Source organism: Schistocerca gregaria, chromosome 7 (genome assembly GCF_023897955.1).
Source record: "Schistocerca gregaria isolate iqSchGreg1 chromosome 7, iqSchGreg1.2, whole genome shotgun sequence".
NCBI lineage: Eukaryota > Metazoa > Arthropoda > Insecta > Orthoptera > Acrididae > Schistocerca > Schistocerca gregaria.
Window position 1 is genome coordinate 375,814,505 of NC_064926.1, and position 14,520 is coordinate 375,829,024.

At 43.2% G+C, this 14,520-nt stretch overlaps 1 long non-coding RNA gene and 1 pseudogene across 1 annotated transcript in view; one reads left to right on the plus strand and one right to left on the minus strand.

The window, feature by feature from the left end:
* Positions 1-14,520, plus strand: part of LOC126282163 (uncharacterized) — an 815,713-nt gene that overhangs the window by 207,327 nt on the left and 593,866 nt on the right. The window lies entirely within an intron of this gene.
* On the minus strand, positions 5,157-5,273 carry LOC126282652 (5S ribosomal RNA; annotated as a pseudogene).

The following is a 14,520-nucleotide window of genomic DNA, read 5'->3' on the forward strand; positions in this document are numbered from 1 at the left end:
AACGAAAACATGTAATATTGTAAGTAGGCTGATTAGGTTTTCTTATTGGTAACGCCACATAGCGCTCCGTATAAAAATCACTGGCTGTGCCGTGTGCAGTCTGTGGCTGGTTTGCATTGTTGTCTGCCATTGTAGTGTCGGGCAGCGGCAGCTGGATGCTAACAGCGCGTAGCGTTGCGCAGTTGGAGGTGAGCCGCCAGCAGTGGTGGACGTGGGGAGAGAGATGGCGGAGTTTTGAAATTTGTAAGAATTGGCGTCATGAACTGCTATATATATTATGACTAGTGAGGTAAATACATTGTTTGTTCTCTATTAAAATCTTTCATTTGCAAACTATGCCTATCAGTAGTTAGTGCCTTCAGTAGTTTGAATCTTTTATTTAGCTGGCAGTACTGGCGCTCGCTGTATTGCAGTAGCTTGAGTAACGAAGATTTTTGTGAGGTAAGTGATTTGTGAAACGTATAGGTTAATGCTAGTCAGGGCCATTCTTTCGTAGGGATTTTTGGAAGTCAGATTGCGTTGCGCTAAAAAATATTGTGTTTCAGTTTAAGCACAGTCTTGTAATAATTTTTTCTAAGGGGACGTTTCAATATGCTATGATAGTAATAGAAAATAGTCACAAATGGATTCTGTCAACCCACACAAACACGTGGGTGTAACAGTTTGTAGGTATATTAAACCAATTTATCACATAGCCTCATTCACTGGTAAAGCAGATATCAGACTTCCGCTTATAACACTAACTTGAAGTGAAACACGTTGATGTTACCCTGTTCACTTTAACCTTCGGAGTCAATGAAAGTGATAAAATCATAAGTGAATGAAAAAATGTACGGTCGCCAGCCCAATTAGGCACATTAATTTGAAAATATATGTTTAAAAAATTGAAAATTGCTTACTTTCTTTGAGATTTCCCTTTGAATAGCCAGCTGACACAGTGCACTCTGAACTGTGTGTAGTAACAGTTACCAATAACACACATACCAGTAAATTATAGGACGTAATTTTGCACTAAGCTCATGCTAAAGACAGCTACACTCAAGAGCATTACTTAACCAAATACTGAAATGTTACTGCAAGAAGTGCAGAACTAATTTTGGAAATGAGGGAGCTTGTACCTTAATTGACATGCAAAAAGCCATAAAGATAAATAATATCATAAATCCACAGTTGAAGCTCTTCTACATATATCAATTTTCCTAAGCAACAGTAATAGTTCATTTTTTTCTGATAGGTGGAGAATATTATGGGGATCCATAAACTAGCATAGTTTCACTAGTAAACACTCTTTAATTATTACAGTAGAAAAGACTATTTCAAAAAGCTAATCATTCACTTCACTTGGAGTAGTTCATAATTTACTGTGCAAGACAATAAAGTACAACATTGGACTTAATTGACTTCAAAAAAGTAGCCATTCATGATAGGAATCAAAACCACACTAACTTTGAAAACGAGCCTAACTTATTTGCCTTTTTATCACCTGTTAAGTAGGTATTTTAGACAATAATATTTGCACAATCTTGCACCGTTTTCCTACAAAATTATATTTTGTGATAAGGTAAGTATACTTTAGAAAAAACCTATCCAACTTCACTTTTGTGGTTTTAACTTTAAATTTTACTACTCCTTTTACATTAGACAAAAAATCACTTGTAACACTTGAATGCAAGAATTGTTCATTTAAATCAGAATACTCGGTTTTAGCAGCACTTAGCCAAGGACTCTGCGTAAGTTCATGATGAGGATAGAAAATATGGTTCCGGACACTAATTTATGATTTTATGATTATTATTAAATGGTTCAAATGGCGGTCGCGCGGTTCCAGACTGAAGCGCCTACAACCACTCGGCCACCAGCAGCCGGCTCACGGCAGGAAACAGCACCTATTGTTATTAGTGACAGCAGGATACGGCCATCTGAAATGTCTGCGTACCGCTACTGAAGCTTACTGGCAGTAAAGCCTTCTTCTCAGGGGACGTGGAAATGCTAGTGAACGAAGAGCTGGTGACGCCACAGCTTGGAATTCCTCGTTCATTACGCTGCGGAGAGCCAATCAGAAAATCTTGCATGTCAGATTTTTTGCCTCGTGAAGAGGAACGTGGCCAATGAGATGCAACATCGTTTTTATGTCACAAGCACACCCCAGAAGCCGCCAAGCTGTTTGGTGTTCAACGTCGTATTTTGTGGGTTTTCTTTGTGCCACAAAGCATCAGAAAAATTGAGGATCTGAACAAAAGTCGTCGTTTTAACTATTATTTCTTATAATGAAATGACTGTGAACTATACATCGGTAGGTAGAGGCTTCCTGTACTTGATGTTTTCGATGTCATAGCTTGTGTGCTACGAAAGTACACAGTGTAATGCTACGGCACAATGCGTATCTATCAAAAGCGCGTCTTGCATACTAAATATCAAATAAAGATATTCGTAGACACAATCTTTGTATAGGGTTTACTATGTATACGGAGGCCTGGCTGCCATGCGGAAGACGTAGCGTAGTTGAAATCGTCGTGAGTTCTGAAGACAAAGGTTGCAGGTTCACGTCCTCCTCCTTCGACATTTTTTTCACCTTTTGTTTTCTAAAAGAACGTGGGTAGTTTTTTGATTATAACAGAAGTATTATCTCCAAAATTTGATGTTATTTATTATAAATAACGTATTTTCTGGAATTTTTGTGGCAAAGGCCAACGACTCGAATGTTTCTCCAGTGGACAGATAGCTTAACATCACTGCCATTCTAGGACAGAAAGTAAATCCAAGTTAGATACTGGAAGGTTTTGCTATTTTGGAACCTTCTGTAATATATATATATATACCTTCCTGTTGATTTTATAGACTGCTTCATGTTTGTATCTTGCCCGTGAACATCCTTTTCAGTGACAGTGAGCAGTTCGTAAAAAATCTCCTACTTCATTCAAATGAAATTACGAAACAAATCTCGATTTTGAAAACTATGTGATGTTCAAAACGTGTGTGAATTCCTAAGGGATCAAACTGCTCAGGTCATCGGTCCCTAGACTTACACATTACTTAAATTAACTTACGCTAAGGACAACACACACACCCATACCCTAGGCAGGACTCGAACCTCCGGTGGAAGGGGTTGTGCAATTCGTGACATGGTGCCTCAAACCGCGCGGCCACCCAGCAACGCGCTATGTGATCAAGTATTTTACTTCAGACTGGTGGTAGTCAATGCAACATAGATAAAGTGGATATTATGCATGCGCAAACTGACATTAGACATTATACTTTAACTGTAATCAATTTAAAACCAAAAATGGGATGAATATTCAGTTGAGTGAACGAATAATTTCTGCTAGTGTCTATCTCAGATCATTCTACAGCATTAATTAGTGAACGTCTGGCAGCAGTGCTCTTTCCAAACCATCGATGCGTCCAGAAACTTCTTCGCGGTTTTCTCCGTTCTTCTTCGACAGTAAATTTCTAACATAGTTGACGCAGCTATTTTACGCTCTTCCATTTTCGTAAGGAAATTGTGTGATTTACGCGTCTGGCAACGGCTGCTGGAGAAGACTGATCGTATCCGAGAGATGTGGCAGGTCGTTTCAGAGCGTGCAACAATCACTACAGACACAAAGCCTGGCGGATTACGCGATGAGAACCACGTCGCGTGTGAGGACAGATTAAGGCTTGGATTGAAACTAATTTCTTGGAGAGCTTCTGGAGCTTGCGAAATCGGGAATCGGCAGCGCTCATGAGGGTCTGTGCTCTCTGGAGCAGAGGTGATGTTTCTCCTTTGTGGAGTAAGAGATCCTTCGTGATCGACCAAGTTATTCCTTGCAATATGAAAAACAGACAGAATTCGAAACTGCGTTCCCTAGTATGGATGTGGATTTCTGTTTGAGTCGTTTTCCATTATTAGGCGAGTTTTTCTGTTCAACAAGTGTGCACACGCTCAAAACGCAGATGCCTAGAATTACGTTAGTCATTTAAGTAACTTATATATGTTTCCGTAAGTCTGAGTGAGATGTTTCTGTCTCACTTTTTCCCTATCGTCTTTGAACTGTATTTCTGTTTTGTTACTGTGATGATACCGCACAGGATTTGCTAGAGCACCAGTTTATTCTGCTTGTGCTGGGACTGGTCTGTCTGGGTTGAGCTGTGAGTGAACATACGCTATCAACATTTTATTTAACAACCACATAAACTATCAGTTTACAAAAGCTTCACCAAAAATGGATTCAATATTAAATCAATCATCGGTGTGGCCAAACTAACAATAACGTTTTACTAATAAGGATACGCTTCCTCAAAAGGCCCCAAATCAAAGAGTCATTATCAGATAATTAAGACCCACAGTGATTGAGCACATACCAAAGAATAAAAGCAATAATAACGAAAAAAATTAAAAGCAGAGGATAAATTTACATTACTACATTCCATGTATGGTCGTGCGGTAGCGTTCTCGCTTCCCGAGCCCGAGTTCCCGGGTTCGATTCCCGGCGGGGTCAGGGATTTTCTCTGCCTCGTGATGACTGGGTGTTGTGTGATGTCCTTAGGTTAGTTAGGTTTAAGTAGTTCTAAGTTCTAGGAGACTGATGACGATAGCTGTTAAGTCCCATAGTGCTCAGAGCCATTTGAACAAGCCATGTTCAAAGTATATAAAATCTGAGACCATATTTATTTATTTATTTTGTCATCAGTCTTCTGACTGGTTTGACACGGCCGGCCGCGAATTCCTCTCTTGTGCCAACTTCAGCCTCTCAGAGTACCAATTGCAATCTACGTCCACAGTTATTTCCTGGGTGTATTCCAATCTCTGCCTTCCTCTACAGTGTTTAACCTCTACATCTACCTCTAGTACTATCGAGATTATTCCGTGATGTCTTAACAGATGTCCTATCTCGCTGTCTCTTCTTTTCGTCAGTGTTTTTCGTATATTCCTTCCCTCACTGATTGTATGGAGAACCACCTCATTCCCTGCCTCATTAAAAAGTAAACTAAACTCCTCCCGAACAGGCCATGAAGACCCAAAGGTACCGACCGGCCGTCGTGTCATCCTCAGGCCATAGGCGTCACTGGATGCGGATGTGGAGGGGCACGTGGTCAGCTCACCGCTCTCCTGGAGCCGCTACTTCTCAATCAAGTAGCTCCTCAGTTTGCCTCCCAAGGGCTGAGTGCACTCCGCTTGCCAACAACGCTCGGCAGACGGATGGTCACGCATCCAAGTGCTGGCCCAGCCCGACAGCGCTTAACTTCGGTGATCTGACGGGAACCGGTGTTACCACTGCGGCAAGGCTGTTGGCCCTGGCTTATTAGTGTACCTAAATTTAAACATTCGTCTGTAGTACTGCATCTTAAACGATTCAGTTCTCTTCTGTTACCGTTTTCCCACAGTCCATGTTTCACTACCGTACAGTTCTGTTCTCCAAACGTTCATTCCCATAAATTTTCTTAAAATAAAATTTCAGTACACAGAATACCCAATACACCAGAAGTTCCGCTTTAGTTAACAAAGCTCACGGCCCGGTGAATTATATACTGCCAAGTGACTAGAATTACCACGATGCCTCGCATATGTCGAACAGTCTACTCCTCAGATGCATGTATTACCCAGATGCATATTCATCAGCAAGAAGAAAACAAGTTGATTCAATGAGTACCATTATATTAGCAGACAACTCAACTTAAACCTCCTGCTTAAGGTCAGGTGCGGTAAATCAGTCACATAATCATTTGACATCAATGTAAATTAAGGTTATCAAGCTCACAAAGGACACTTACGTATTGACACCACATGGTATTACCGTTTGCTAACCGTAAATGCGGTAACGTCTGGGCAACAGGCAGACTTACAACATGCGCAGGAGCATGGCAAGAGCTCTATGTAAAAAATACACACACACACACACACACACACACACACACACAGAAAAAGAGAGAGAGAGAGAGAGAGAGAGAGAGAGAGAGAGAGAGAGAGAGCTCAAAGACTAACCCCACTTTGCTGCTGCAGTCTGCACAGGACGGACTGCTTTACTGAAACCTCATCGAAAGTGCCGTACTTGCTTCCGCCACACAGCACGCTGTTATTGCCGGCCAGTGGCTACCCAACCGTGTCTTCGAGTGCTTCCTGTTTGACCGCTCCACTGCACCGTTCTTCCCATCGTCCTGTTCTTCCGTCACAGCCGGCTTCCCACGTGAGCTCCGGACGGCGATGGTGTAGCGTCTTCCCTGCTGGCACGGGCCACCGCACTGTACAACAGGGGTGGGAAAAACCCACAGGTTAAAACCGAAACCTGTATCTTAGTTCTGAATAACTGGTGTTTTTCGGTATTTGTTTGTTCTCGGTTATAATAGGTGTTTTTTATGTTTTACTAATAGCCTAGTAAATAACAGAAATAACAGAATGAAATTTTCACTCTGCAGCGAAGTGCCCGCTGATATGAAACTTCATGGCAGATTAAAACTGTGGGCCGGCCGAAGTGGCCGTGCGGTTCTAGGCGCTGCAGTCTGGAACCGCGAGACCTCTACGGTGGCAGGTTCGAATCGTGCGTCGGGCATGGATGTGTGTGATGTCCTTAGGTTAGTTAGGTTTAACTAGTTCTAAGTTCTAGGGGACGAATGACCTCAGAAGTTGAGTCCCATAGTGCTCAGAGCCATTTGAACCATTTTTAAAGCTGTGTGTCGGACCGAGACTCAAAGTCGGGATCTTTCCCTTTCGCAGGCAAGTGCTCTACCATCTGAGCCACCCAAGCACGACTCACGCCTCGTACTCACAGCTTTACTTCTACCAGTACCTCGTCTCCTACCTTCCGAACTTCACCGAAGCTCTCCTGCGTACCTTGCAGAATTAGCACTCCCGGAAGAAAGGAGACATGGCTTATCCATAAAAAGGGGGGTGTTTCCAGAATGAGAATGATAGAGCACTTGCTTGCAAAAGCAAAGTCCCGAGTTCGAGTCTCGGTCTGGCACACAGTATTAGTCTGCCAGGAAGGTTCATATCAGCGAACGCTCCTCTGCAGAATGAAAATCTTATTCTGGAAATAACCTCTAAGCTATGGATAAGCCGTGTCTCCGCAATATTCTTTCTTCCAGGAGTGGCAGTACTGCAAGGTTCACAGAAGAGCTTCTGTGGAGTTTGGAAGGTAGGTGACGAGGTACTGGCAGAAGTGAAGCTGTGAGGACGGTGCGTGGGTCGTGCTTTGGTAGCTCAGATGGAGCGTTCGGTCAGAGGGTTAGAAGCCCTCTGTAATAAAAGAACTGAGTTAATGGAACGACGACGAACTTAAACGGGTGTCTTACGACGCCCGCCCCGAGCAGATGCAACGAACTATATCGAACAAAATGAGATAAAAAAATAAAAATAAATTAAAAAAGATGGTAGAGCACTTACCCCCGAAAGACAAAGGTCCGAGTTCGCGTCTCGGTCAAACACACAGTTTTAATCTGCCAGGAAGTTTCAAACCGAAATATCAGTTTATCATAGCAGCAGCGCCGACATTTTTCGTTTTTAAATAAAACTTTTTTAAATAAGGACTTATATTTATCCGTGAAATTTGCATTACTTTGGAGTATTGCGTTATTGTGGAAAATTGGAAAACAGCCCAATGCTGTTTTAATAACAATGCCGACAGAAACGAGCAAGAAGCACACGGCATAAGAATTGGTACACCAATGCTGAGACAATAATGTCGCTACTGTCATGTGTCGTGGTTTAAGTAATGCGTTACGTGCAGTGTGCAAGACTTGGCCCCGCGTGCTCTACAGGGCAGTTCCTCTCAGTCGTCTCCGGGTGTCCGTTGTATTGCAGACTGCCACCAACCATGGCCTGCAAGTATTTTTTATGAAATGACATAGCAAAGAAGTTCAATGCTTCAATAGCTCTAAATGATTAAAGATTTGTCTGCCATTTCTCTCAAACAGTAAAAGAGGAAGGAAATCGTGGTAACAGTAATAAATTAAAAACTTACAACTCATTCATAGCACACAATAAAAATAGCAAGTAGCTGTTCTGCAGCCTCTGCCCATGCAATAAGCCTTTATCTCTTTGTAGCTCCCGAAAACAGAGTTCTTCAACCTCAATTTCACTCTTTAGGACTGACTAATCATAATGCCCAAATAGTGGCATAATTCCCGATTACAAGCTCAGAATATCAAAAAATTAGAATCACTGGGAGGATACTCGTGATTTCTTGTAGTATTTAAACACTTTCCACTTTTCAAGAAAAGCAACAAACGAAGGACGGACTAAGTCTTCCTTTATTTGCCTATTTCATTTAGTATTTTGATTTTGTGTGTTTGAAAAACGAGAGAGTCAAAAATTTTTCAATTTTTGTTCGACTGCTATGATTATTAGAGGAAATGATAGGAACAAAAATCCGAAAATCTGTTATTTTAGAAAACAGTCTTTGTGAGCGTTTCTAACAGTCACGTTAAACTGGCGTGGACGAAATCTGTATGACCAAAACCGGTTGTTTCATCGATAACCGGCATCAATACAGAAGGGCTGACACAGCCGCAGTTCTACACTGAAGAGCCAGAGAAACTGGTAAGCCTGCATAATATCGTGTAGGGCCCCCGCGAGCACGCAACACGACGTGGCATGGACTCGACTAAGGTCTAAAGTAGTGCTGCAGAGAACTTATACCATGAACGCTACAGGCTACCCATAAATCCGTAAGATCTCTTCTGAACAGCACGTTGCGAGGAATCTTAGATATTCTCAATAATGTTCAGGTCTAGGAGTCTGGTGTCCAGGAAAAGTGTTTAAACTCAGAAGAGTGTTCCTGGAGCCATTCTGTGGCAATTCTGGGCGTGTGGAAGCCACATTTCCTGCTGGAATGGTCCAAGTCCATCGAAATGCACAATGGACATGAATGGGTCTAGATGATCAACACGATGCTTACGCAGGTGTCACCTGTCAGAGTCGTATCTAGACATATCAGGGGTCTCATATCACTCCAACTGCACACGCCCCACACTATTACAGAGCCTCCACCAGCTTGAATAGTCCCCTGCTGATATGCACGGTCCATGGATTCACGAGGTTGTCTCCACACCCGTACACGTCCATCAGCTCGATACAATTTGAAACGCCACTCATCCGACCGGGCAACATTTTTTCAGTCATCAACAGTCCAATATCGGGGTTGACGGGTCCATGAAAGGTGTAAAACTTTGTGTCATACTGTCATCAAAGGTACAAGAGTGGGCCTTCGTCTCCGAAAAACCATATCGATGATGTTTCGCTAAATGGTTCGCATACTGACACGTGTTGATAGTCCAAAACTGAAATCTGCAACATTTTACAGAAGGGGTGAATGATTCTCTCCAGTCGACGTTGGTCCCATTTTTTTCCGGCCTCAGTGGTGTCGGCAATTTGACGTTTTACCGGATCCCTGACATTCACGGTACACACGTGAAATGGTCTTTTGGGAAAATCGCCACCTCGGAGATGCTATGTCTCATCGCTCTTACGACGACTAAAACACCCCGTTCAAACTCACTTAAATCTTGATAACCTACAATTGTAGCAGCGCTAACCGATCTAACGACTGCGCCGGACACTAGTTACCTTATCTAGGGGTGACGACCGCAGTGCCGTATTCTGCCTGTTTACATATCTCTGTATTTGAATACACATGCCTATACTAGTTTCTTTGGCGCTTCACTGTATTTTGGTGACCTTTCAAAATGCCGCGGACGTATTACGTCTGGCGACAGTACGCTGTTGAAGGCGCTGTATGAACTGTTAGCGGTTTTCATATTTTCGTGCCGTGGTCGGATCTCAGAATCTTTCTAAGAGTAGTTAAATAGCTCACGGGTTTTAATTATTGACTTTGAAGTAGTGGGAAGTTTAACCCTGCATCGCAGGTCAAAGCGAAGCTGACGACCGTTGCTTACAAAGATCTGACAGTGTCGCAGAGCAGAGAATTAATCTGACTCAACTATAAAACGTCTCCGATTAAATCTGTGAAGCCGTACGTCGCGTAATTTGTCTCGCGCAGCGTGCATCGCAAAGAGTGCAAGAAAGCAGGCCGCTGCCACGCGAAAGGACCGTATCAAATGTTAGAAAAAAATGGCTCTGAGCACTATGGGACTTCACATCTAAGGTCATCAGTCCCTTAGAACTACTTAAACCTAACTAACCTAAGGACATCACACACAGCCATGCCCGAGGCATGATTTGAACCTGCGGCCGTAGCTGTTGCGTGGTTGCAGACTGAAGCGCCTAGAACTGCTCGGCCATCCCGGCCGTCTGAGATGTTAGACAAGGGTGTTAACATGAACGCTTTTTAGTATCTAACAAGGAAAAAGCAAGTAGAAAAAGAAGACGAATTATGTTCATCATTTACTTTAGTTGTTCTTGCAGTGGCCGTGTCTGCAGATAAAATTACTGGATACAAGCTCCGTCTGTTGTGCAAACACTGTGGCTTCATCTCTGTGACACTTTTTTGCCATCGTCAATAGGCTTTCTGTACTGAAATATGTAAAATGTCAACATGTTTTAAGTGATAATTATTCTATGTAAATTAGTTTTTGTCTGTTGTTGTCATTACTTAAATATCTCAAATTATAGGTTAATGCAGGTCTCCATGTACATTATCGGATTCTGGTAGCTTATCATCGCCAGTTAAGTGACTCGAATGTCAATTTCGTTGGCGAGTTGACACACCACTTTAGATCTAAACATAATTTTGTTGTGCGGAAATATTTCGTAACCATATTCCCAGTTACTTCCATTTAGATTTCTAAAATCCTTTTCCCTCTGCATTGCCATAAGTTGCTGAGAAGTACACAAAATACTAAATACATTTTACTGAATTCGTTTGTAAGTAACACTTTTCAGTGTTTAGCTGTTTATATCGTCTCTTCTGTAAAGGTCCTTTACTGCGGTAAATAGTGTGCCACAGCATAGTTGTTTATAATCTGCTTTCCTCCTGCTGATGTCTTTTGTACATGGAAGTTATCTTGTATTGTAAGTATAGGGAACAGACTACGGCTGGCTTTTGGTATTTTGAAATCTGTTTCTACTTTAATCAGGTGATAGTATAGGGCTATTAGCTGGTCAGCAAACGTGCTATGCGAGATGTTACAATTTAGAGCTCTGAGGAGTGCTGAATATCACGTTTGTGCTATGTATACTGACTGACGAAAGTTGCATCTAAGTTGATATATGCCTAGTCTGTTGAATGCATCTGTGGGTGTTTCCTGACTTTTTTCTGCGTTGCGTTGTCTGTTCCAGTATCCTATTTTATTTCATTTTTTAATAAGGGCCTGAGAGAAGGGTCGGGGGCAAAAATGGCAGGGGTCGCCTTACGAGGCCCGGCCTCAATGTCCCGTCCCCGCCCTGCCAGAGCCACGGAGGGAAAGGGGTTCGATATGATCAAGAGAACTTTATTGGATCAAATACACTTATATATATGATTTCCCTATTTTTTATATGTTTATAATATTTTTTTCAATATTTTTACCGAGATCCTACAACCGCCACCAGAAGCTTCCGAGTCGTCTTCGCATAATGAATGTAAGGGGGACTCCCTCTAAGCTGTTTGCTTTGAGGATCAATCGCGTGCCGTGAATCATTTTTCTGTGTGCCTTCCAGTACTCGGAACTCCCGAATAGGCAGGAGGATCCTCGAATAATGCGTCTAAATAGTTCGATAGCCGTGTGCGGTACTATGCGTGGTGGCGGAACGCCATTCTTCCTCAAGAGACAAAACCAGAGAATATGGCGCTATTGGACGCTGGTGTCAGGTGGACCTACAAGTATAGAGCGTTTTCAGGAGCGGCTAGCAAAATGTAATACTGCACAACGCCCTTCTTCCAGTTAACGGCGTTCGTTCTTGTATTGGCAAAGTAAGTGTTATCTGGGTGTAGGAGTTCGTCCGACGTGACAGACTCTGGTGTCGTCGCAACAGGAGCGCCAGCATACGTTGTACAAGTCAGGCGGTGCGCATCCGAATCGAAGACGGCACAGTGCGGACACATAGGGTCGTCAGTGAGATGGATGGAATGGAGGCGCTGGAGTGTGGCTAATTTGCCGTTCACCACCTCATACCACAAGGAACGAGCGTACGTGGGTAGGTATGCGGTGTGGACGGCTCGCCACAACCTGGTCCAGCGGATCGTTGGGTGTTGTTCGACGTTGTTACGGGGTTGTCGTGCCTGATAGATGCGGTAGTAATCTCTCGAGCTCAGCGCCCTCGTCGCCGGTTTGAAACTCATGTTTCCTCAAAATGTTCCCTATTCTGTGAAACAATGGTATTTTTATTTATACTAACTTCCAAATTTTTCGAAGAAAAATACAGTAGCGTGAAAACTCAGGCTTCGAAAATGAGGAGGGATTCTAGAGGACAGCACGTTGGGTAAGTTGAATAACACAAGACAAACAGAAAGGGAATAGCTTAATAGCTCGCAAAAAAAAGACATCGTGTGGTCTATGACGTTATGTAAGCTGTGAGAGTTTGTTGCTGTTACAGTTCTTAAGTAACCGGTTAACAGATCATTTGTCCACCTCTCGATTTTATTAGGGCTTGAGCTCTACCAGGCACGCTTTCAGTGAGGTGTCTGAAGCTCTGCGGACGAATGGCTGCCCATTCTTCCTCAAGAGACAAAACCAGAGAATATGGCACTATTAGACGCTGGTGTCTGGAGCGAAGCCTTCGTTCTAACTCATCCCACGAGTGTTCCATTGGTTTCAGGTTGAAACTCTAGGCAAGCCACTCCATTTCACAGGTGCTACTTCACGACGGGGTGCCTTGTCATGACAATATGGTCATCGTTTCAGAACTGTTCATGTACCTTAGGGAGTACACTTTTGCATAAAGCGCTTTCTTAAGACCAATAAGGGGACCACACCCTAACCACGATAAAGAATCTCGTATCGTAACACCAGCCCCTCCCTACTTCACTGCTGGCACTAAACATGATGACAGGTAACTTTGTCCAGATAACTTTCTCCATAAGTACTCCAGACCCAAACTATGTCGTAATTCATCACTCCAGACCACTAGTTTCCAGTCATACACTGTGCAGTGGCGTCGCTCTTTACACCAGCTCTAGCGTCATTTGGCACTGACTGTAGGAAAAAGGGACTTATGAGGAAAACTGGGTCAAATGGCTCTGAGCACTATGGGACGTAACATCTGAGGTCATCAGTCCCCTAGCACTTAGATCTACTTAAACCTAACTAACCTAAGGACATCACACACATCCATGCCCAAGGCAGTATTCGAACCTGCGACCGTAGACTGAAGCGCCTAGAACCGCTCGGCCACAGCGCCCGGCACTTATGAGGAGTTTCTCAACCATTTTACCTCATTCTTAACTCCATATGCCTGCTGGTACAACTTTGGAACTCACGAGTGGTTTCTTCCACTGATTTCATACGATTCCAACCCCCACAGTGCTGGAAAGTTCCTCTCCGTCACTTCATAAAGTTTGTCTACTCTTGGTTTAGCTCTTGTGGTTCATTCGAGTTTTCATTTCACAAGTACATTACCAAGAGTTGACTTGACTGTCTTGAGGGGGTTTGAAATGCCCCTGATGGATTTGTTACACATGTGTCATCCAGTGACCAGCCCATGTTCGAAGTCGCTAATCTCTCCTGACCGACTCATCCTGTTGTTACTGCTGCTATACTGACACCACAAAATTCCTCACCACCTTGTATACTGGCGGGTCCGCCTCGTGACATCTAGTCGTTAATACCTTATAACGTAGGTTTGTCGGTATGCTTTTAATCAGTTAGCGTGCAACAGCATCAACGCTGAACTGTCTCGGGAATCTTGCGACGGTAAGAATTGCATCTTCCAGTTTTGATCAGTATTACAGAGGATTCAGGAAGTATTCCCAGGAACGGTTGGTATTTAAAGATTTATGAAGCAACACTCTCGGGTCATTATATAATCGTTATTTTTATTTGTGTAACTTCCTTTTTTAATTATTGATTGTAAATAATAGGATAAATAAAAGTGAGAAAGAGCGATTGTAATTTTTAATGGGAATAAATCAAAATCGGCCAAGCCTGTATTAGCGGCCCGTCAAGAAGATGATGCGTGGCTGTCAAAAGATTGTTAAGAATTTCCGTGTCTGTATTGACTTTGTGGAAGAGTGACTGTAGAAAACAATATCGGACATGAAGAGGTACACTGAAGCGCCAATGAAACTGGTAGAGGCCTGTGTGTTGGTCCAAATGGCTCTCAGCACTATGGAACTTAACATCTGAGGTAATCAGTCCCCTAGAACCTAGAACTACTTAAACCTAAGTAACCTAAGGACATCACACACATCTACGCCCTAGGCAGGATTCGAATCTGCGGCCGTAGCGATCGCGCGGTTCCAGACTGAAGAGCCTAGAACCGCTCGGCCACTCGGGCCGGCGGCATGCGAATTTAATACAGAGATATGTAAACGGGCAGAATACGGCTCTGCGGTCAGCAACGCCTGTATTAGACGACACGTGTCTGGCGCAGTTGTTAGATCGGTTATTACTGCTACGGTGGCAGGTTACCAAGATTTAAGTGAGTTTGAACGTGGTATTATTGTCGGC